The sequence below is a fragment of the Schistocerca piceifrons genome, chromosome X, assembly GCF_021461385.2.
Source record: "Schistocerca piceifrons isolate TAMUIC-IGC-003096 chromosome X, iqSchPice1.1, whole genome shotgun sequence".
Classification (NCBI taxonomy): Eukaryota; Metazoa; Arthropoda; class Insecta; order Orthoptera; family Acrididae; genus Schistocerca; species Schistocerca piceifrons.
Genome location: NC_060149.1, coordinates 854,198,315 through 854,223,237, shown reverse-complemented (window position 1 = coordinate 854,223,237; position 24,923 = coordinate 854,198,315).

Genomic DNA, 24,923 nt, shown 5'->3' with positions numbered 1-24,923 from the left:
GCTCGTTTAGGGTGCACAGACTTCTGACACCTTGCTTTGTGACTGTTTCCATTCTTGTGGCAATGAACACGAGGAAGTCAGTTCTTGAATTTCATGAGGGTAGCAAAACAAACTTCAGTCCCAAAAGACTGTCGCTATAACTTTACCAGTTGAGGGTGCAGCTCTGAACTTTTCCTTCAGAGGTATGTATGGTATAGCGCCTCTCCGCTCCACTGCTTCCCATTTTGTTTCCGGTTTTAAGTGATGAAGACGTGTTCCATCGTTTGTGAAGTTATTCTAGAAAAAATTAAGGTCAGTCTCGTAACGCACAAGTAATTCCGCAAAAATCATCCTTCGTTGCTCATGGTCTTCCATTAGGTGCCAAGGAACCCAGTGGACACTCACTTCTGAATACCCCGACTGGCTGGTTGGTTCGTTTAAGGATTAAGGGGAACGAACTACGAGGTTGTCAGCCCCTCCTACCCAGAAAAAGGCAAGGCAACTGAACTACACACCAAAGAAAGGCCATGCGCATGAAACCCAAAGCAGAAGACCCCAAGGTCTATTGTAGGAGGCCGGCCGGTGTGGCCGTGCGGTTCTAGGCGCTACAGTCTGGAACCGCGAGACCGCTACGGTCGCAGGTTCGAATCCTGCTGCGGGCATGGATGTGTGTGCTGTCCTTAGGTTAGTTAGGTTTCACTAGTTCTAAGTCTAGGGGGCTGATGACCTCAGGTGTTAAGTCCCATAGTGCTCAGAGCTATCTGAAACATTTCTATTGTAGGTCAACGAAATCTACAGAAAGGAACGAGGATGATGAAAAATCATAAGGAAGAGAGGAGGGCGAGTTGACCCATCCAGGAAGCGGGTGGAAGCCTTCAAAGCCAGGAAGTGCAGTGGGGAACATACCCTTGCCACTTACTAGAAGCACGCAACCCAACAACACACAGTAAAGACTAAAGATATGGACAGGGTTAGAGAAACATAGGAAAACAGGAAGAACAGTCAGTATGTACGAGAAGGGAAGAAATCTTTGTTCACTCCAACGCTGCCCCTTATATACCTACTCGTAACTTCATTAGTAATACAAATTAGGACATTTTTATGTAACTGATTACTTGCCAACGACCCCCAGCCACCCACCGACCCTCGGCCGTGACGTCATGGCCGCCGCTGCCGAAGGCACAAAATAGCACTATGTGGCGGCCGTGACGTCACGGCCGAGGGTCGGTGGGTGGCTGGGGGTCGTTGGCAAATAATCAGTTATATAAAAATGTTCTCATTTGTATTACAAATGAATTTGCGAGTAGGTATATAAGAGGCAGCGTTGGACTTCATGGTTAGTTCTAGTTGTGTTATGGAGTCAAATCGTGGGAAGTTTAGAAAGCATACTGCTCGTGGTGAAGAGAAACGGTTACCTTGGTAAGCAATACGAGAGATTAATCGTAAACGTGCTGCAAAACGTAAAAGAGATATTTTAGATGGATCATTGGAGTCAACTACTGAAGACAAGGATTTTTTTTCTGATGCTTTAGAAGATCTTCATTTAACTGAATTATTTAGTGATACTCCACCTGAAGCGAAACATCCGATACAGGACGACAAACCGACACTAGGACCATCTTCAAGACCTGATAATCAACCTAATTTAATAGACAACTGGCCTTTTTATGATTCTCTTATAATACCACATGGTAAATCTGAAGATAATGGAAATTTATTTGCCACAGATGAAGTATTTGGTGTTCGTCATTTACATAACTGGTATAAAGTAGGTATTGCTTCAAGAGCTGTTGATCAAAATGTATCATTCAATTATGAATATGAACCAACCACTGGCATAATTAAAAGTAGGGAACGTGCTCATGGATTTGCTGGTAATGGAACACAATACTATTTAGGAACACATGGTTATCCTGGACGTTTTGTAATACTGATGGTAAAGTATTAGAAAAAGTTGCACAACAAACTGCAAAACCCTTGTCTGTTCATTTGGATTATTTTAATTATGATCAAGTTATTGAGAAACCTCATCTTGTTGGTCATTTGAATAGACCTACAAGTGTTAAATTAATTCCTTCGTTTACATTGGGTATTAATCCAGTTCCTAACAGTGGACTATCAGATTCAAATAGTTACGTTAATTGTAAAATGATAGTAAAAATGACTACAGCAGTTGAAATAGGATTCTCTGTAGAAACGTACAATACTTTAGTAGAAACATTAGACCATTCTGGACAGCTTTACATGAAAGGCGACAGTGAAAGTATAACCTCAATTTACAGTGGTATATCATTTGACTCTGGTACAGGAGTAGAAACTACGATAAATGCAGGTACAAGTCATACTGCCAATATTCTATTAGATGTGCCAAAGAAGAAGAGGCAAACACATGAGAATAGACATGTGGAAAGTATAGAAATAGAGGGTTTCAATAAAGATACTCATCGTTAATGTTCTAAGTACATTTATTGTATATATTTTCATTGTAGCAATTCACAATAAACAAATTATACAAGGTATAAGGATTTAATTCTTTTACAATTCTTGTATTCCATTATTTCCAATAATATTTCTCAATTCTTTCGTCCCATACCTGACATTTAAAAAAATCACAATTTGAACATACAATAACTGGAGTCTTAGCTAGTGTATAATCTCCTTCAAACTTAATAGGTATATTTGTAAGATTCCCAGAAAATATTGTTTTCAATTGTTCAAAAGATCCAGGATCATAATTTGGATCATCCATGATAATCGTTTTCTAGCACATTCTTGTAATCCAAATGACATATATTTATTATTTTTATTACACCAACCAGTATTTAACATTGCTGATACAACCACATGAACAAAAGTGGATTTAAATGAGGTTGGTTCTCCTATTAAATTTAAACAATTCTTTTTCCATTGCTTCTATTAAGTACATTAAATAATGTAACAAAGTTTCTTATAACTTCTTCATCTTGAAATTGGTATTGTAAGAAATCTTTTACAATTTTTCCACTAATATTTTCATCATAATAGAAATAATTGAAATTAGAAACATAAGATACAAAATAAACACAATCAGCATTACATATATATTCATAAATTTGAAGTACACTTAAATGATTTGTTTCAATTTGAATATGCTTAATGACATTTGATAACACTATCACTAAGTGTACAAAGTGTTGTACTGGATCTCCATAGAGAAGTTGCTATTACTTTATTAATTGGTACAGTCAAATTATTTTTTACTGCATGTAGGAGTTCCTCAAAGGAAAAAATTTCTTTTGTAGCTTTTTGTCCACTTTTCGTAACTCTGTCGAGATGTTGTTGCGATGATAGATTCCTTACAGTTTGAGTCAAGGGAGAATGACTTAATCCGGATTTACATATAATTTCATTTCCCTCTTTTTGTGTCTCCACCATTGAGACCTGTTGATATGCTTTATTGTTTGAGTTGAATAAAACTGAGTAATCCTATAAAACGTTTGTTCGTCCTCAATCCATGAAGAGGATGTAATAGCATTGTTATTTTGAACTGAAATACTGGAATAAATTTCTTGGGCCTTGTTCGCTGGATGTGTTAAAGACTGTTGTATATTCTGACTTTCCAACTCTATTGGTGAAGTATGTTCTGAAGTAACATCTGCACCATCCATTTCGTCTGTTACAGCAATGGACGACGTGGATGTGCTGAGTTCGTTTCTGATTTCTCTGCAAGGATGAAGAGAAATCTGTTTCTTTGACTTTGTTTGCAAAAGATTCTAATGCAGTTTGTAATGTCTTTATAGCACCTCAAGTATTGGCTTTGGATGAACACAGTGTGTGTGTCCAATCCAATTCTCTAAATCGGATACACAAGTAATTAATGATGTTGTCTGAGGTGATTTTTCCCATTCCCCCTTCAATTTGCTGTAAAGTTTGTAAACGTTCAATTTGATTTTTTTTTCAAAGTGAGAACGCAACCATAAAATGAATTTAGATATTCTTGAGGATCATCAAACAAATTAATAATTTTAACTAATATACTTACAGTTTCAATTACGTCTATTGTTAGTCTGTCAGTATCGTCATCGTCACTTGTTAAAGTTATTTTTATTTGCTTAAGGAGAGTTACCTCTCTTTGTTCTTCTGTATCAGAAGTTATTTCTTACGTCCTGTGTCTATATTTTGCTGGTGTCGTTGGTCTTGTATCGTCTTCGTCTGAATAGTCAGAAGATTCTGATGAAATGTCCTTTTTAGACATATTAAAAAATAAATTTGTCTTTTTGAATTGGAGTAAAGTATTTAAATTGTACTTCTCCAGCAGTAATAATAGATTTGTAAAAGAAAAATACATTTACAGTATTTTATAAATCACATTTACAGTATTTTATAAATCACATTGTCTTCCTTGATTTACAGAACGTATTAAATCTTTAGTGAAAATACTTTCAATGCGTTCTGCAAATGTAGCAGTTAAACATATTCTACAATATAAAATATCAATCATTTGTAATATAGTTTCAAAATAATGAGCTTTTGATGTACAAAGCATTTCTTGAGTAGTAAACCCATAATGATCCTGAGTCGGTTGTTCAGTTAACTATAATACATTACTAGGTCGACTCACAAAATGGTTATTAGTTAGTATTCGTAATTTTCCTTCATCTTGAGTGTTAATAATAAAATTTAAATAACAATTTGTACACAATTCATTGTATAGAACAGGTTTACACATATGGTCATAATGTCTAAGACAGTAATTGTGTGGTTGATTTAGTGATATTAATTTATAATTTACATTCACAATTTTAATTCTATATCGTTTTTTACACATTGTATCAAATCGTGTCCATGTTATTAAATCTTTCTTTTAATGAACAAATTCGCATACAGTGATCATATCTTCTAAAGGCGATAGCACTCCAATTAAAATGTCTTTCAAATTCTTCGTTTCTAGTAAATAATTTATAAGTTGTATTTGATACAGCTTTCATTACTGCGTTGTCATATAAACAGCTTGGCCACCCCAAAACTTTTAATACTATTGTTTGTCCACCATACTGCAAATCTCTTGTAGATACAGCTACTTTTTCATCGATACATGGGGCCCAGTCTGCACGTCGCCATCACTATCACTTTCAAAAATTAAGCGACGTACAGCTTGGTTATTAATGTTCTGTCTCGGAGGAAACGATTCATCGCTCTATTATGAAAGACTGCTATTACTTTCATTGGAATCGGACGAACTCATTGTATCGCTCCGAGATAAACCGCACTAATTAAAATAATATAATAAATACCTTTGTCTTCTAGACACCACTGTTTGCAAGTAAATGTTTCACTGTTCAGCCCTATGACTATAGCATTTGTTTATCAGGTACTGACTGAAATCGTTGTTCACTCCAACGATGCCTCTTATATACCTACTTGCAAATTCATTTGTAAGACAAATGAACATTTGTATTACAAATGAGGACATTTTTACATAACTGATTACTTGCCAACGACACCCAGCCACCCACCGACCCGGCCGTGACGTCACGGTCGCCGCTGCCGAAGGTACAAAGTAGCACACAACGACAAAGGATGATAGTCATTGCAAGAGGCCCAGAGGCCCACATGGATGTCTTCCACACATTTGTAGTTTCTTTCTTTTTCAGTAAAGTCGAGTAACTCATTCCATATTCCAAATTCTTAAAACTTTTTGACATGTTACTGATCGAAGGTAGGGTGCTGGAAAACTGATCTCAAGAGGCGGCTTTCTGGTAGCCAATTTGGGCAGCCTGTCAGTTCATTCTCCAGGTACCCAATGTGACCCTGTGCTGAGCATCCACATTGAGGGCAAAAACGGAATCCTAGGTAGGCAGGACCAGGGGATTGTGAGATTAATACTGATAAACAGTTTGTTTCATACACTGATACTACTGTGTATGTACACACCCAAGGACTAAGTTTTCAATGAACATGAGTGTTTGGGATTTAATAAAAGTAAAATGTCTGTGTTTACACTAAATTTCCTACACAACAATCTGACACTTCAGATAATCCAGTGCCCATACATACCACGAATGGCTGGAACAGTGTGTAACATTAGCATAGATAGATACAGAGATACCAGTTTACTCCACCCAAACAGTGAAGTTTTAATTTGAGGAGATCAAGAGAAATGAAATGAGATAATCCTCTGATTAAGGAAAAATACTCAGTTGGCTAGAATTTTATGTTAAGTCCTGTATAAATGAATAAAACAAATAGTTAAACCACTAATTACATCATATGCTGTAGTATTCAGGAAAACACATACCCTAAGAATCCAAAAATAAGCGTTGTTAAACCAGTGCATAAGAAGGTAACTAGGCTACAAAAGAATTGATGCTTCCCTATGTTTAGTAAGGTCTTTGAAACTGTTAATACTTTATCTTTTTAAAATAAGGCAAGTGCCAGGAAAGGGTAAAAGTGCCTTTACAAAAGATTGAAGAAACTCAGGAGCTGCAGTAGTTGTGTAGCAAAGTGCTCAAACTCTTGGACGACGAAATGAGAACAGGCACATTTTTTTCAAAGACTTCAACTCGGTCAGCTGTGGGTTGCACATTAACAAAGTGTATGCCTTTAAAATCAGACTCTTCCACAGCTACTGTCCACATACTTAAATCTCAAGAAGGGCACTATACTAGTAGAATAACGTGACGTTGTTCAACTCGCTTCTAGTAATCTATGCTGATCTCATTTTTATGACGAAGATAGAGGCATTACAGTCACTTGAAATGGTGAAATAGAAGTAACAACATACACAGAGGCCTAAATTCTAATGCCAGTAAATCCAACCAATAACAATAAAAACAGCTGGTTCTCACGAGGTTGAAATTAACGTGTTACTACATCAGTAGGAACATACTACTAAGGCTTTGGGTGTCCACCTTGGCTAAAGTCTTAGTCCGGTAACCCACATTAATTCTGTATATGAGAAAATCAGCTGCATCCCCTATCTGATACGGGAATGGTTTTTGCCAGTCAAAATCAAAACTTACTGTAATGTGGAACAATTTATCCACTCACTAATTATGCTGCTGAATTGGGGTGCTATGGGGCATACATACCCCTGAAAAGAATATTGCTATTACATACAAGAGTAATTTGGTTAATGAACTGAGTAAGATCCAGATTCTTCTCGTGAAACCTTTGATAAATATTTAAACATAAACTTCATAAATTTGTATTTACTTCTTACAATGTTGTGAAAAGCAAGCAAGTGCAGTGATAAACAATTAAACACCAGAAGTAACGCCCCCCTGCAGTGTCAGGGGCTAAAATAGATCCTCAGCTCTTTTTTGCCTGTCGTAAAAGGCGACTATTTGGAGTCTATCTTATTGGGTCACGTTTTTTCACATTGGTCTTGTGACTGTTTTCGAATGTTTTTCCACTTCCCACTTTAACACTCTCTCTTCAAATTATTTTGGCTTTTTAAAGTCTGGTCCCTATTCTGTGTTCGACCTCGACTTTCCAAATTTTACCCAGGTGCGGACTGTTGGGGGAAGGACACCTTAATGTGGGTGCACTACCTCTCCACAGTGCGCTATTAGGTTTTGCATCTACCAATCAAGCGGAGCTACGCTGCACCCAAAATCCAGCACAGTAGCCAGTCCTTTGTGGAGTGGTTGACATGTACCCTCTCTGTGGTAGCCCCTGACGATGCAGGGATCACACTGCCAATGCTTGAGCTGTAACCTCACTGTCAGCCTAGGAGTACGTACCTGTCGACTTCAGGGTACCAGGACTCCAGGCAACAGCTATTGCGACAGGTGGCCTTTGCCTTGGCGATGTGGCGCCCACAGGGAGAACCTATAATCAAAGTGAGTGGCATCAAGGCAGATGATCCACCATGAAGTGTATCAAACTTAATGGTGGCCATGCAACACATCTCTCACAGCAGTCCGGAACAGTTACTTTAATGCAGAATTTCACAACCCTATGGCATTTCCGTCACTTACGGTGTCCACTTCGATTTCGCCTTGTCAAGTTCTCGTCTTGAGGCAGTTTGCCAAGTTCTTGGTTTGCTTCTGCATTGATGGCAGCTCTTTCACTTCGTCGAAGCCAATGTTCCTCATTAAAAATATTGAAGATCGGTTTGTGGAGGTTATGGCAATAGATCAGAAATTGATCTTGGCTGATCATAACATCACACTCAAACCAATCGTGTCGTGGGCGCTTCAGGCCGGTCCAAAGTTCAGGAGAAAGTGTGACTGGTATATCACCCAACAAGCTCAACAGAAAGCAAGGTGTTATCTTCCATTGGGACCTAACACTTCATCAGTTTGAAGAGCTGCATACTAATCTGGTGCGACATGGAGTCCATTTTGTTTGCCGCATTCAGAAGGGACCAAAGGATGATAATGGACATTTGAGCTTCTATCCTAGCCTTCGACAGCAGCATTTCGCCTGAGAAAGTTAAGGTTTTCGTGTACAGGTGCGATGTCAGGCCTTACTTTCCTCCTCTGATGAGGTGTTTTAAGTGTCAAAAGTTCAGACACGTCTTCCTGCTGTTCTAATGAGGCCATCCATAGAGTATGTGGATAGGCGTCGCACGAGGCAGCCCTTAAGACCACCCCCTCAGTGTGTCAACTGTCCTGAACTGCACCCTCCTCATTCGCCGCAATGCTCAGGCGATCAAGCGTTTTATACCCTTGAATTTCCTTTTCCCTCTTGAACACTGCCTTACCAAGACGCAAGAAAAAAATTTCCGATTTAATTCGACTGATGCAGACTCAAATTTTGCGACTGTCATAGCGTGAGGTTTGAACTGTGACAGGACAATGTCTCGCACGACACCTCCAGGCTCTGGTCATATTCTGGGGCTTGCCCTCCAGTTTGGGTAAGGAACATCAGCTCCTTCATCCCCTACACCTCTAGTGCCGGTGGTTCCCACACCATCAGTGTGGCGAGAGATGCCTGGTCATCTGTGGCACCAGGTATGAGGACACCTGTGAAGATGAAGGTGCCCTGTCTCAAGATGAGGACCAGCAGCCACAGGCTCTGGGCTAAGGAAGAGTACAGTCCTCTTCACTCTCGGAACATAAAATGGAGAAATCTTCACAGAAGTCGAAATCTCAGGTTAAGCAGAAAGGTAAATTACCTTCTGAGGATTTGGACCTTCTGCTCCCCAACCCTGCAGCAGTCGAGCCTATGGACGACAGATAATGCAATCAGGTGGATCACGACCTGGTAGTAAGGTAATGATACCCATATTTTCCATTCGCCATTCTCAGACCTGACAACGCACCTTCAATGGAACTTTAACAGTTACTGTCGCCATTTGATTGAACTCTGTCAATTAATGGCTACCTATTCTGGAATTGGCAAAGCACTTCGGGAACACTGGTTTATGGCAACACACCAGTATTGGGGCAAAATAGTTTCTATGCCAAAGTACCGTCATCCAAGATGGTGCCCGTGACGTCAGTTGATGGCGCCAGAACCATTAGCCAAGATGGCAGGGAAGTGCCATGCCCCCTGCTATAGCCCCGCTGGTGGGAAGTTCAAATTCCATCAGGACAATGCAACCTCCACTACCCTAAGAAAATGGGGGGAAAGAAAGGGCACTTGGGCTACCTCCACTAACTTAAGTCGCCCGACCGGCACCTCCTCCTACTAGGGATTGGTTGGGGAGAGGACTCGACCAGTGCTGGACGTAAGTCTTTATTTTCAAGTCGTCAACAGTGACAATCTCCCCCTCCATGGAATACTCACTACTAGGGCTGTAATGGGGACTCCATCATCGATCCTAGGTGCCCATTTCGCCTACAGTTATCACTTTCATAACTCTTTACCGTGACATCACCTGATCGACGCGGGAGTCGATATTAGCTAAGTTTGAGACGCGTAAGTTTCATGTACCCGTCTTTTGAATGCATTAAAGAGGTGTTATGAGAGTTGTTTCTTTATATATGTGTATGGCATCGCATGTTTCGAATTCTTTAAGCTCAATGGGCTCAATATACAGTTAATGTAAAAATAGTGATGGTAGAACGAGTGTTTGTAAGCTTCCACACTAGGCCTATTTTTTTTATCTGGTCGTCGTGGTCCTTATGCACAATGCGTCTTCGATGCGTTAGAAACGTCAGGTAGTTAGCTTGAAACGAAGTTGTCTAAATTTAGTGTGTAGTGTTCCTAGAAAAGAACACCGTCCTCCTAGGAAATGTTTGAATTCCAAAACCAGTTCCAGGGCACTTACAGCTAACAAATAAGCTGAATTGCCTCAATCTGACCTGGTATGGATCAAACACATCAGCAAAGTAGACAAGGCGCTAGTGACACTGGATCCGAACGTTAAAGGTTTGTTCCTCCCAGTCATCTTAATTAACTTGCATTTTACCACCTTTAAAGGTAGAAACGATTCATCACGCGAATTCGAAATTCTGTCTGAGTGCTCCTGAAGTTACTGAACTTTGATCCCTTATTGTTAACCACAGCAACCTCAGCTGACTACTGCCTGCCAAATCGTTTATCTATAAAAAGAAAAAAAACATGGTTGATCCTATCACACTGAACACCACATTGGATATACACACTTATGCGCCTCTGCGCGTATTCCATATATTTATGCCTTTGTTAACGTGTTGCGATCAGAGGTTGCATCATATACCTTCAAGTCTAGAAATATGTAATATAGCCGCTAGCCCTCGTTCATAGTTCTCGATGTATCATGCGAGATAATGGAACGCGGGAGTAATGCTTTCGAAAACCATCCTGATTAATGAAGACAAAGAGCTTAGCTTGAATAAAGTTTATTATATTAAAACTGATACTTGATACACGGATTATGCAGCAAACTGAAGTTACCGCTAATTGTGAGCAATTTTCGATGTCCGTTCCTTCACCTTCCGTATATACTGTATTCACCAGGTCTTTTTTTTTTTTTGTCTGTGTGTGTTTGATGAAAGAGAGTGAGATACATGATAAATGTATTCTGGGTAACGGAACAAAACTTTACAATAGTCCTAAACTTGATTATCTGTCAAGTATACTTACCAGGATGTACGTACTGTTCTTCATGTGAGAATGTCTTACACATTAATTTAAAAGGCACGCTTTCGTTTTGCTATCTTCAACTTGTGCACTGGACTGGTCAACAATGAGCTGAATGGAATCCTTAGACTCGGTTACCGATTTCAGATACAAGCTGAATTGCTACCTGTGTAATATAACTGACTCAATACATGACTTTTTTGTGTCAAGGGTACTTGATTAGTAAATAAACTGCATAAATATGACATTGTTTAGTGTTCCCACCAGTACAAGGTTCATTATAAAATATTGTCTGACCAAAAGCGGCCTGGGATCTGACAGGTTCGGCGTGTGTGTGTGTGTGTGTGTGTGTGTGTGTGTGTGTGTGTGTGTGTGTGTGTTTTAATTATAGATATTAATTCAGCTTGTGGTCAGCTGTAGACTATATCGATGTCTGTGTTGCTGTGTTGCATGGAGGATCAGTCAAAGATAGTCTCTAAGTCTAGACGAGCCTGCTTCATTTGACACTGACTTTACACATCATGTGATAACTCAGCTTAGCATGTTTCTAGACAGTGTGTGGAATGTGGTAGATACATCCCGACTACTACTCAGCTCTGAGCTAAATTGGAGTGATCAAATGCTTAAAGCTGGATAACTAAAGGCAGTTGCATAATGTATGGGGTAGTTATCTAGAATAAGGTTTGAATTTTAATACAGTCGATAGATTCGAGAAAGGTGGATCGTCTGGAGATAAGGGGGTTCCAAATATATGATTCACTAATGGTTGTAATCATTAAAGATCCCATTGCAGGTATGTGGTTCAATAGAAAGACTCGATTCAAAATCATAGTCACCATTTCTAACAGGTAGCGTAGCATTAGAGATCTGAAAAGCTAGTGTGCATTTTTTACGAACTCAATCAGCACACGATATTCAACTGTTCGTGATCCCTCTCAACCAACCATCGCCTATAACTCAGTGAGTATATCATAGAACCTCTGACATGGTATTGAGAAAGAATACATTAAATATACTGGATAAATCTAGAGACAGCTGTGTGATGGGGTTGGACATTCCGGTTTCATACCACGTTCCTTAGCTAAATCAGCATCAAACTTCAGCGATTTTATCACTAGGTTGCGTCTTGGGTTACGTATAACCGAACTTACGGTCTGATAAAATACACTCCTATGATCATGGTCTTGGTGTTCGTTTGTTTGGAAAGACCAATTCATTCGGGGGGGGGGGGGGGGGATAATGCCATATCTCGATTTATAAAGCCAGTATAGCTTTTGACATGGATATTGGTGTGTACATCTAGAACAAAGACCGCTTGTGACAATAGTTGTTGCGATCGGGTTTTTTTAACATCTGGTCGATTACGCCTCTCTTTCTAGGGCAGAGTGGTAACACTCACAAGAGAAACTTATTAGACATGCCCATCCATCGTTGATTTTCGGTCAGTATTAATTCGTATTGCCAGCGATCAGTAATTGATGAAGTATTATACTTACTAGTAGGGGGTGCGTGATAGGTTCCCTTTGAGCATTAGGCTTATAAAGTGAGTGTGAGTGTGAGTGTGTTCGCTCATTGTCGAATGCCATTCAAATGAGACGGTGATCGTACCATTTGGTTGCAAGTACGGGGATAAAATGTATATGTGTCCGATTTCTTTGGATGATTCTACATGTGCAAGCTCAGCTCGCAGCGCCGGTGTCCTGTGTGGGGGTGATTAACGTTTCCTGTTAATGGTAGGAGCTGTCAGACTGGACAGGCCTGTTGTAGTGTATGAAAGTAGATGAATTAACTGTGTTGTCCTCTAGACGACCGAATAGCGAACTAATACCTAGTCCGTGTTTGATAGTTTCGGTGACCGCATGGAAATATGTGAAGAGTGAATATGGGGGTGTGTTTATGCTGGACAGTTATTCCCTCCCATGTAAATTGTTCAACTGCTTCCACACATTTCCTGTCTTTATTTAGTTGAGAGAATACCGATTGTGGTGTGTGCATCTAGTAGGTGGAAGATACGTTTGCTGGTTCTCTAGACATGAGGAACAACTTAGTCGAGTTTGTAAATTATAGGGGGTGATTTGGAATCTATTATGGCAATAAGATCGGTATTCCGAGTAGAAATATCTGTTTTCTATTTTTATTTTGTCGAGTTTGTTCATGTAAGGGTCTTCGCAGATGGGATAAGTTTCTATATAGTCAATGGTTTACAGCACGCTCCACATAGCTAAAGTTTCAGGTTTGTAGAGAAATAATTTCCAGTATATATCTTCGGAATTATATTGCGTGAGCAAACAGTAGGATACTGCTGTGCGCTTGGTATCGAGAAGTACCACGAAAATGGTATGATATTCTAGCAAGCCCTGAGAAAATACCTGTGTTCTTGTAACCCCAGAGTCTGGAAATGTGTGTAGAAAAGCAAGCAAGCAAGCAGGTCCGGACCAGACACAGAAACGTGTTTGTGCCGAAGAGAACGAGTCCCAATTTGTAGAACGGTTCTGAGAGTGACTGTGATCCACTGAGGGCACTTTGGTCACGCATTGGGGGTGGATGCCCACGCAACCTCATGGTAAATATCTAGTACCGCGAGTATACGTACGGTTCTGTCTGTCTCCGTGGTATATGTATGAATGATGTACAAACAGGTGATTTTAGTTTGGTGTAAGATACGAATTGCATGTTTACTAGATCGATACAGTACGTAGTGATATATTGATGAGTCGGAGATCGGTTTCACATTCTAATATCTAAGCTTCTATGCTCGGTGGGAGAGCAGTGTAATTGAGTAAAATTCTTTCCGTATTTGACGATATGTAGGGCACGTTGCAGGGTTTAATTGTCGGTGCAATATGGCGGTCTGTGTAAAATAGTTTTTTGCTGCTGTAAGTCCTGTCTGCAGAAAGAAGAAAAAAGGTGCATCAGTAATTTGACGGGTAAATTCGATTACAGCCAATCATAAGACTCGATTCATTCACAAGACATTCTTAGTGCTGGACATAGGAGCGTTTACCAACTCACACACGAGCAAAATAGAGGCAAGGTATGTATGGAAAGTTCTGAGAAAGCAAGTGTTCAAAGGCAAGTTGAAGCATACTATCCATCTCTGGCGGGGATGCCATCACACACCCGCCACTGTCTCATTAGGACATCTCCAGACCTGTAGCTGTAGGATACCGAAAATTCAGGACATTTTTTTCTCTTCTGTATGACAGTCCTTCGAATTCTGTTTGCATAATTGTTCTGAATAGCCCCCGTCTGTGCTTACACAGTGATCTATTTCCAACCAAGGTTCAAATGGCTCTGAGCACTATAGGACTTAAGATCTGTGGTCATCAGTCTCCTATAACTTAGAACTACCTAAACCTAACTAACCTAAGGACAACACACACATCCATGCCTGAGGCAGGATTCGAACCTGCGACCGTAGCGGTCACGTGGTTCCAGACTGAAGCGCCTAGAACCGCACGGCCACACCGGCCAGCCTCCAGCCAAGGAGAATGGTTTTATGATTATGGGTGTTTTCGCATGCATGCACAGGCTTTCAGCTGTTTGAATGTTTAACGTTTGAGAGAGGAATATTGACAGCAGGAAAAACATTCCACCATGAAGCATGAGCCACGCTGGGTATGGAGACATGGCTAGACGTAGCTCGCATGTTCCATTAGGAACCTGAGGAACAAAGGACCCTGTGAAATTCTGGTAACGATTTCTGCAGTGTCTGCGAGGCTGACCCGCTAGGCAATTAGGTTTTCACTGGACTGCAGGTTGAGGGAGGGTTCACATGCATGCATGGCCCAGAGGTTGACTTGACGCATATTTAGACAGATAGATAAACAAACCAACAGACAGACAGACATGTGACGTCAGTATAACAAAAGCTCCTGCACTGGCTTAGCCTGATAGCTGTGGTCAATGATAGTTTGGAATGCATTGAGTGTTTGTGCACTGGATTTTTTCCCTGCTGTTTAAGCGCTGTGAGGGTTAGACATGCAATATGGTTTGAGGATTTAGTAGTTGTTTTGGTGTTTGTTGCATAATTTTGTGAACGGTTATGCTGTGCATGAGTTCCAAAGTTGACGATTATTCAGTGTGTTTGGGGAGTCTCTTAGTTGGAGTCGGTGCACATGCGCGCTATTGGAGCATCTGCACTCTGAAAACAGGTCTTCGCCCACATAAGGTCGCATCAGCAATGGTGCCTTGGTGATCACGTATTTCGAGAGGAATTTATGAGGTGTTAAATATGAAAGGGGTGCCACCACCTCATGCTTGTGGGACCTGTGCATCATTTTGCAGGGGCTGCTGCTGCATCTCGACTTCTGGAAGCAAGTGCGGTCCAGTGGACAGGGGGCAGCAGTCAGTGCCTGCACGTGTCTGTTGCATTATTTTGCGAGCAGGTCTGTAGGCTGCGCTATGCTTTATTTGGACGGGGGCAGCGGTCGGTCTGTGGGCTGTGTGGCATGGCCCCATGCAGGTCAGAGCGTGTGTTTTGTATCAGTGTGATAAATATACTATCTTTCAATATCCCTCCCTAAATAAAATGTTCGAAAATAAATAAAATACACTCCTTTCTTACTCTCCCACCAATCCCTAGGAAGAGGTGGCGGTCAGGTGACTTAGGTTAGTGTAGATAGTCAAAGTGACCTATCTTCCCTCGATTTTATTATGTTAGAACAGATAACTGTGGTGTGGTGTATTATCCTGATGGAATTTGAACTTCCTGCCATTCCCTGGGGGAGCGAAGGGGGTTAGGTTAGTGGAGGTCACCCAATTGACCTATCTTCCTACCAAAATCCGCCATCTTGAATGACTTCATGGCCGCCATCTTGGATGAAGTCATGTGCTGTTGCCAAATCTACACACCACCATCTTGTATGACATCATTGCAGCTATCTTGGATACATCTGGTAACAATGCAGAGTGGTGCAGAAGCCTCCTTGTCCCAATACATTTGTTAATGAACAGCATGGTTTTAGAAAGCATTGCTCATGCGAAACTTGGCCTGCCCTTTTCTCGCATGACATCTCGAGAAGTATGGTCGATGCGTAACAGGTAGATCCCACATTTCTAGATTTCAGGAAAGCATTTGACACAGTGTCCCATTGCAGCCTGTTAACGAAGGCACAAGCATATGGAATAAGTTCAGAGATACGTGAGTGACTATGTTCAGCATGTTGTCCTCGATGGCTAGTGTTCGTCAGAGACAAGGGTATCGTCACTGCTGCGATAGGACAGCTACTGTTCTCTTTATACATAAATGATTTGATGGACGGCAGTGTGCTGCTGCTGTTTGCTGACAATGCTGCAGTGTACGGTAAGACATCAAAGTTGAGTGACTGTAGGAGGTTACAAGACGACTTAGACGCAATTTCCAGTTGGTGTGATGAACTACCCCTAGCCCTAAATGCGGAGAAGTGCCAGTTAATGCTGATGGGTAGGAAAAACAAACCAGTAACATTCGGATGCAATATTACTAGCGTCCTGCTTGCTTCACGAGTGTCCTTCATCCGTACCAGTTCGGATTGAAGGAAGGCAACGAAGCAGTTCTGAGAATGGCTGTTTGATGTGTTACCTGTAGGCCTAAACAAAACGTAAGTGGCGCTGAGATACTTTGGTAACTCAAGCAGAAGTACTTGGACAACAGCATTCTTTTCTAGGAACACCATAGAGGAAATTTAGAGACCAGTATTTGAAACTGACTACCAAACGATTCTACTGCGGCCAACATAAATTGCGCATAGAGACCACGAAGACCAGATACCATAAGTTAGGTCTCATATGGAATCGTACAGACAGTCGTTCGACCCTCGTTCTATTTTAGATTAATTGTGCATGGAGCCCACTGAAATTAAAGCATTCGAAACATGCATTGCCATAGACGTCTACAAAGAAAGACATTCTGATAATACCTTCTCTATAATGCATTGAAATTGCGCATACGTGAAAAGCAGGAAATTTATCCGTCTTGCATTTCGATAATATTGGCTCTAACACCGACCAGGTGCTTCGATTGAAATGACGCCTGACGGTAACAAGAATATGTGAAGTGGAAACCTAGGGATGGTTATGTTTGCGTGATTTACGTGCACTACTACATATATACCAGGCAGTTACAGTGAATCATCCGTTATGTGAATGAAGTTGCAGCGCTGGGAAAGGGCAGCGCACACACACTTCTTATTATCCTCATTTTCAACTTGCACTTCTATAGACTCAACTTCACGCTCATTCAACGCCGTTCCTCCCCGGCCCCCACCCCAAAAAAAAGAACTTGATATAAGTTCCCAATGTTCAGTTCCTCTACTTTCAACAGCAACGACTTTCTCTGTTATACGAAAATATATTTGCTTTAGCTTATGCCTCGAAGGGGAAGAGTAATGGGCTGGACTGAAAGACAGACCTAAAGAGTTAACATCTGTGGTCATCAGTCCCCTAGAACTTACAACTACTTAAACCTAAATAACCTAAGGACATCACATACATCCATGGCCGAGGCAGGATTCGAACCTGCGACCTTAGCGGTCACGCAGTTCCAGACTGAAGCGCCTACAGCCGCATGGCCACACTGGCTGGCCTCACTTCTCCATGGCTCCCTGTTCGTGTCAATGCCCATTGAACTTTGAATTCCTCCCGTGGCGTAATTTACAACAGAATGCTCAACAGTATAACCAAGGCCGAAATCCAATCTTACCCCTCTGATCAGGGTGTCATTGCCCTCCATCATGTACTGAAAAAGGTAGATTCCTCCTAAGTGCCCACCCACACTCTTTTCCTCACATTTGATAGAGTGGTGGTGTCGCCAAACATCAAAGCAAACTATGAAATCATCCTAACCTGATGGGCTGCTACCAGTGTCACTGTTTCAGCCACACTAGAACATCTTGTCGACACCCAGCCAAATGTGTAACCTGTGGTAGGGATGCACATGAGGGTGATCGTCCGCCGCCACCTCCTCCTCCTCCTCCTCCTCCTCCTAGCTGTATCAACTGCAATGGCGACCATGCCGCCTCCTCTCTGGATTGTCCCATGTATCTTGATGAGTGTTCTGTCAAAGAAATTCGGGTAAAGGACAAACTCCTTACCCAGTAGGTCGCAATTTACAATTTTATTCTCCTGTCAGGCACCTATAGTTCTGTTCTTGTTAGTCCTCGATCCATGAAGAACATGACCACGCAGACATGCAACCTCAAATTCAGCCCTGAGGTTGCGAAATCGCCCAGTGTCGAGGTAGCATCGCCATCCCCCGTCCCGCTATGCAGCAAACCATCAAATTCTCGCCTCAACTGTCGAAGCCACCAGCTACACAACCAGTAGGCAGGAAAGGACAGGAATATTACTTCCGTGGAGACTTCCTTTATCCCTTGAGCCAAACAACACCAGTGTCTTCCTCTAACCGGAAAGGCTCAAAAAGCATACCAAAGGCAAACAGCCTTCTCCTTCGCCAACTCGAAGATCCTGTTCGATGACGTCGCCATGTGGGACGTTAGCCCGCACATCATCTGTCTCACAGGTGCGCACCACGAATCATTGTTCAGCGTCAGACTCCATGTACCGACCGCACAAGCAAGCCAATGCTTCTGTAGAACCCATGGAGCAGGATCCTCATGCTTCAGTGTCCTGTAGTAGCGACTCTACACCAGCTGTTACTCGGCGGCTGCCGAGTTGACACCTCTAGATCTCTTCCTCCTCATGACTGTCCTCCAATGGAACGTTCGCGGACTTCGATCTCACAAAGAGGATTTACAGCTGCTTTTGGCATTGCAGCATCCCCTTGTACCCTGCCTTCAGAAAACGAAATTGCACCCTCACGACCACTTTGAGTTTTCACATTACTTCCCAATTCGTTTTGACCTTCTCCCTGAGATCGTCATTCCATCTCTTGAGGGCCTCACGTATCTCATACAGGATGGCATTCATAGTCAACCCATCTCCCTGACTACATATCTCCAAGTTGTTGCAGTTCGCCTTTTCCTTCCCCACCTGATTTTTTTCCCCTCTGTACCATTTGTGTCCCTCCTTCATTCGATGTCACCAGGGCAGTCTTCCTTCACGTTATTAATCAGTTACCTCCCTAATTTTTGCTACTCGGTGACTTAAATGCGCATCATCCCCTTTGGGATTCTCCTAGGACATATAAGAGAGGTGCCCTCTTGGCTGACCACCTTAATCAAATGATCCAGCTCCGTCTTGACACTGGAGCACCGACTTTTCTTGCCGCCTCTTGCACATTTAGTCCCATTTGTACCTATCCTTCTGCACAGCCCTGCTTGCCCATCATCTGGTCCGTTCTTTCTGACACCTACTCGAGCGACCATTTCTCCTGTGCTCTCTCTTTGCTGACTCCTACCCCATCTGCGTGCATGCCCAAAAGGCAGCTTCATAAGGCTGAATGTCGGCCTTACTCCTCCCTGGCGACCTTCAAAGAACAAGATTTCCCCAGTTGCGATGACTAGCTTGACTATCTCACCAATGATATCCATACTGCTGCAGAACGTTCCATTCCTCACACTTCCTCATTACCACGTCAAGTCCTAGTCCTTTGGTGGACTGAGACATGCCACGATTCAATTCGCACATGAAGACGTTTTTAACCATCATGCTACGATGGCAAACTGCATTCATTATAAACAGATGTGTGCAAAGTGTCGTCGCTCTCTTTGGGATAGCAAAAGAGTTAGCTGGATTTCGTTCACTTGTGCTTTTAACATTTCCACCCCTTCCTCTGCTGTCTGGGCCAATCTCTGACAGCTCTCTGGGACCAAGATCCATTCGCGAATATCTGGGCTGATAGTAGCAGATGTCACCATGGACTCTATTGCTGTCTCCTACATTCTGGACCGCCATTTTGCGGACATGTCGAGTTCTTCCTACTATCACCCTGCCTTCTTCCATCGGAAGCGAGCGGAGGTGGCTTGGGCGATACCCATCTCTTCTCCAAATCATGAATGCTACATGCCGCCTTCAATATGAGGGAGCTAGATCACGCTCTCAGTTTATCCCGATCCTCCACCACAGGGCCAGACGCCATCCACATTCAGATGTTGTAGCATCTTTCTCTTGCGAGCAAACACTTCCTGCTTAATATGTGCAACTGCATCTGGGCAGAGGGCCCATCCCCTGGACGCTGGTGTGAAGCCACCACCATACCCATACCTAAGCCCAGTAAGGACAGAAATCTTCCTTCTCGCTACTGCCCCCTCTCTCCCACCAGCTGTGTTCACAAGGTGATGGAATGTATGACTCATGCCCATCTGGTATGGTGGCTCAAGTCTCACAAATTAACTTACTAGTGCACTGTGTGGATTTAGTGTGGCGTTCTACAGTTGGCCATCACATCACTTTGCCCACCCATGTCATGATGATTTTCTACAGAAATAAGAATGTGGCTGTGTTTTTGGAGTTGGAGAAGGCCTGCGACACCTGCTGAAGAACTGGTATCCTCTGTTCTCTTTACATGTGGGGCTTCTGTGAGAGTCTGCCCTGTTTCCTTCAGGCATTTTTTAAAAGATGGAGTTTTCAAGGTACACGTGGGTTCTACCTTGTCAGACATTTCTATCCAGGAAAACGTTGTGCCTTAGGGTTCCATCCTGATTGTCGTCCTCTTTGCTATCGCCGTTAATCCTATAACGGCCTGTCTCTCACTGGGAATCTAAAGCTCCCTTTTTGTTGACGATTTTGCCATCTACAACAGTTCTCCATAAATCTGTCTCATCGAGTGGCATCTTTACTCCAGGAGCATCGAGAATGGCTTTCGGTTTTCCATTGACAAAACCATCTGCCTGAATTTCTGGCGGCGCAAATGGTTTCTCCTACCATCCTTGGGTCTTGTCCTTCCATTCGTTGAAACTACGAAATTCCTGGGACTCATGCTCGATAGTAACCTCTCTTGGTTCTCCCATGTGACTTGCCTCGCAGCCCGCTGTATGCAGTTCCTCAACATTCAATGTGTCCTCAATGATACTTCATGGTGTGCTGATCGAACCTCCCTCCTCAGTACGTAACAGTCCCTTGTCCGTTCGAAACTCGACTATGGGTGTTATGTTCAGGTGTCTGCACATCCATCCCTATTATGCCATCGCAACACTAGCCGCCATCACGGCATCCGTTTGGCCACTGGCACCTTTACCACTCCCCCGGTTGATAGTCTGTATACTGATACTTCTGAATTATCATTGTCCTGCTGTCGTGACTTTCTCCTCAGCAGGTATGCATGCTGTTCTTCTGCCATGCTTGGCCACCCATCCTATTCCGCCTCCTTCGATGAGTCCTTTGATTGCCAGTATGTGATATGTCCCTCTTCTGTTACCTCATGGAGCCTGCTTTCAACACTTGCTACAGTGGCATAACTTCACACTATCTGCACCTTTCCCAGTGGGTGTGCACCCTTCACTATCCTTGTTAACCTTGGCCTTCATTCACTTCCTAAGGACACTACTCCAGCCTCGGTCTATCCCCTTTAGTTTCAAGACCTTCGCACTGGTCTTCACACACATTGAATGCTCTCTGAACACATTGGTTGCTCTGTGGGGTCAGGTGTGTCATTGTCATTGGCACCCGTGTCTTTAGACATTGGCTTCCAGCACACTCCTCAGTATTGTGTCCTGCAAAGTCTATGTGTGCTATACACCGCTCATCCCTTACTGCAGCAGATCCAGGAAAACTGTCAGTTGCTCACTCTTGATGGAGCCAGTGTGATGTTTCTGTGGGTTTTTAGTCATGTCAGTCTGCCAGGAAACAAGGCTGCTGACACTGCTGCAAAAGCTACAGTCTTTGAACCTCAGCCAGCAAGTACCTACATTCCCTCCAATGATATCTGTGTTACTGACTGTCAGGAGATGGTGTCCCTTCGGGACCGCCAATGGTCCACTCTTCTCGGCCCTCCCACCCATCTGCACCTCCCCACCCATCTGCACCTCCCCACCCATCTGCACCTCCCCACCCATCTGCACCTCCCCACCCAACTGCACCTCCCCACCCATCTGCACCTCCCCACCCATCTGCACCTCCCCACCCATCTGCACCTCCCCACCCATCTGCACCTCCCCCCCAATCTCTGCACCTCCCCCCAATCTCTGCACCTCCCCCCCATATTTGCACCTTCCCCCCATATTTTCACCTCCCCCCCATATCTGCACCTCCCCCCATACCTGCACCTCCTGCCCACCTGCGCCTCTCCCTGCCACCCCTCCTGTGCCTCCACCCCACCCACCCCCCCTGCACCTCCACCCCACCCACCCCCCTGCGCCTCCACCCCACCCCCAACCTGTGCCTCCACCACGCCTCCCAACCTGCGCCCCCCCCGCCCACATGCGCCTCCCCCCAGCCCACATGCGCCACCCCCCGCCCACATGCGCCACCCCCCCACCCACATGCGCCTCCACCTGCGCCCGCCTCCTGCACCTCCCCCTGCGCCCGCCTCCTGCGCCTCCCCCCACGCCAGCCTCCTGCACCTCCCCCCGCGCCTGCCTCCTGCGCCTCCCCCCGCGCCCCCTCCTGCGCCTCACCCCACGCCCCCCTCCTGCGCCTCACCCCCGCCCCCACTACTGCGCCTCTCCCCGCCCCCCCGCTCCTGCGCCTCCCCTCCTGCACCTCCACTCTGCCCCCTGCCCTGGGAGGAGGTCTTTTTAACTAGGCTGCCTTTTTAGCCATCATAATTTGGTAAGTTGTGCTCCCCCACCACATAGTAGTCTTTGTGCCCAAGTTCTAACTGTCCACTTCCTTACAGAACGTCCATTTTTTGTTTTTAGCCATTTACGTTCCTGCTTGGGTTTGCTGTATGATTTATCGACATTTTTAGCAAATGACGCACGGGCTGTGGACAAAGTTTTATTTTATATTTGTCAAAGTAATACGATGAAGGCCATTTTATTTTTAGTTCTGGACTTCCGTTTCTGAATGGTGTCATTTGTAGCGCTTTCTACATGACCCTGTTTTTAGCTGTCTTCTGTTATGTCAGTTGGGATTCACGTTTAGTCTTCCCTAACTCCTCTGTTTTCGTGTTCTATAGTTTTGACTTGGCGCGTATGACCTCATTTTTTTGGGGGGGAGGGGCGTTAAAACAAAACAAAACCAAAACCATACAATGCAACTTTGTCTCTAAACCTGGTAGAAAATACAAAAAGTTTCTGATCGTATGTGATGCAAGCTAGTGGCAAGACCCAATCAATGCATTCCCTACGCGATAGCACTGGTAATACTGTCGACGACGGTGCTGACAAATCAGAGTTGCTTAACAGAGCCTTCAGAAATTTCTTCACCAAAGAAGACGAAGTAACTACTCCAGAATTCGAATCAATAATAGCTGTCAACATGAGAAATGCAGAAGTAGAAATAGACAGACAATATTTCATTGTGGTCACTATTAAAAGCATCTCGCATTGACGGCTGCACTAAATTTCGAGCTTCTGTGAAACTTAGCCAGTCTTGGGGATTTTGCGTTCTTCTGAATTTGGCATGCTTTTTTTTATTGTTTCTGCGAAAGTGTTCTGATGTGTTTTGTTTACCATGGTGGATCAATCCTGTCTCTCATTAACTTGTGCGGTATGAATCTATCTACTGCTGCCGATACTGTATCTTTAAATTTGAACCATTTCTGGCCTACACTTATATAATTAGCTTGGAAGGAATGGAGACACTCTCTTATGAAGGCATCAAGCGAATTTTTATTTGCTGTTTTAAATAGATATATTTTGCATTTATTTTTAGTGGTTTTGGTTGATAGGGTTTTGAGGCTCTCTACAATGACCTTGTGTTCACTAATCCCTGTGTCCGTCATGACACTCTGTATTAGATCAGCGTTACTTGAGGTCAAGTTGTGTTTTTGCAACCATTTACAATTCATGTGGGCTCATGAACTAATTGTTCAAAGTACTTCTCAGAGAAAGCATTTAGTACAATTTTGGAAGATGTTTTCTGTCTACCACCGGCTTTGAACATGTATTATCGCCAACAAATCGAGGGTAGATTGAAGTCTCCACCAATTATAACTATGTGAGTGGGGTACTCATTTGTAATGAGATTCAAGTTTTCTTTGAACCGTTCAGCTATTATATCATCTGAGTTGGCTGGTCGGTAGAAGGAGACAATTATTATTTTGGTATGGCTGTTGAGTATAGCCTCTGCCCATAGTAATTTGTAGGAACTATCTATTTCAACTTCACTACAAGATAAACTACTGCCAACAGACACAAACACACTACCACCTACATTATTTAATTCATCCTTTCTGAACACGGTTTGCGCCTCTATAAAAGTTTCAGCAGAATTTATCTCCAGCTTTAGCCAGCTTTCTGTTCCTATAACGATTTCAGTGTCGGTGCTTTCTATCAGCGCTTAAAGCTCTGGTACTTTTCCAACACAACACAGCTATGACACTTTACAACTACAAACCGCCTGTTGCTTGGTTGATTCTCGTCGTTTCTTTGCCCTGTACCCTTTGAGACTGGAGCCCTTTTTGATCTTTCCCAAGACTGTCTAACCTACAAAACTGCCCAGTCCATGCCACATAGCACCTGCTACCCATGTAGCCACCTCCTGTGCGTAGTGGACACCGGACCTATTTAGCAGAATCTGAAACCCCACCACCCTGTGGCGCAAGTCAAGGAATCTGCAGCCTACACGATCAGATCCTCAACTTGGCTCTGTACCAAAGGTCCGCAATCGGCCCTGTCGATGATGCTGCAGATGGTGAGCCTTGCCTTCATCTCGCTAGCAAGACTGGCCGTCTTCACCAACTCAGATAGCCGCCGGAGACCAGAGAGAATCTCTTCCGATCCATAGCGACACACATCATCAGTGACGACATGAGCCCCCACCTGCAGTTGGCTGCACCCTGTAGCCTTCATGGATCGGAGGGACCCTTTCCACATCTTGGATGACTCCCCCCCGGTATGCACACTGAGTGCACGTTGGCTTTCTTCCCGTCCTTAGCTGCAGTATCCCTAAAGGGCTTCATCACC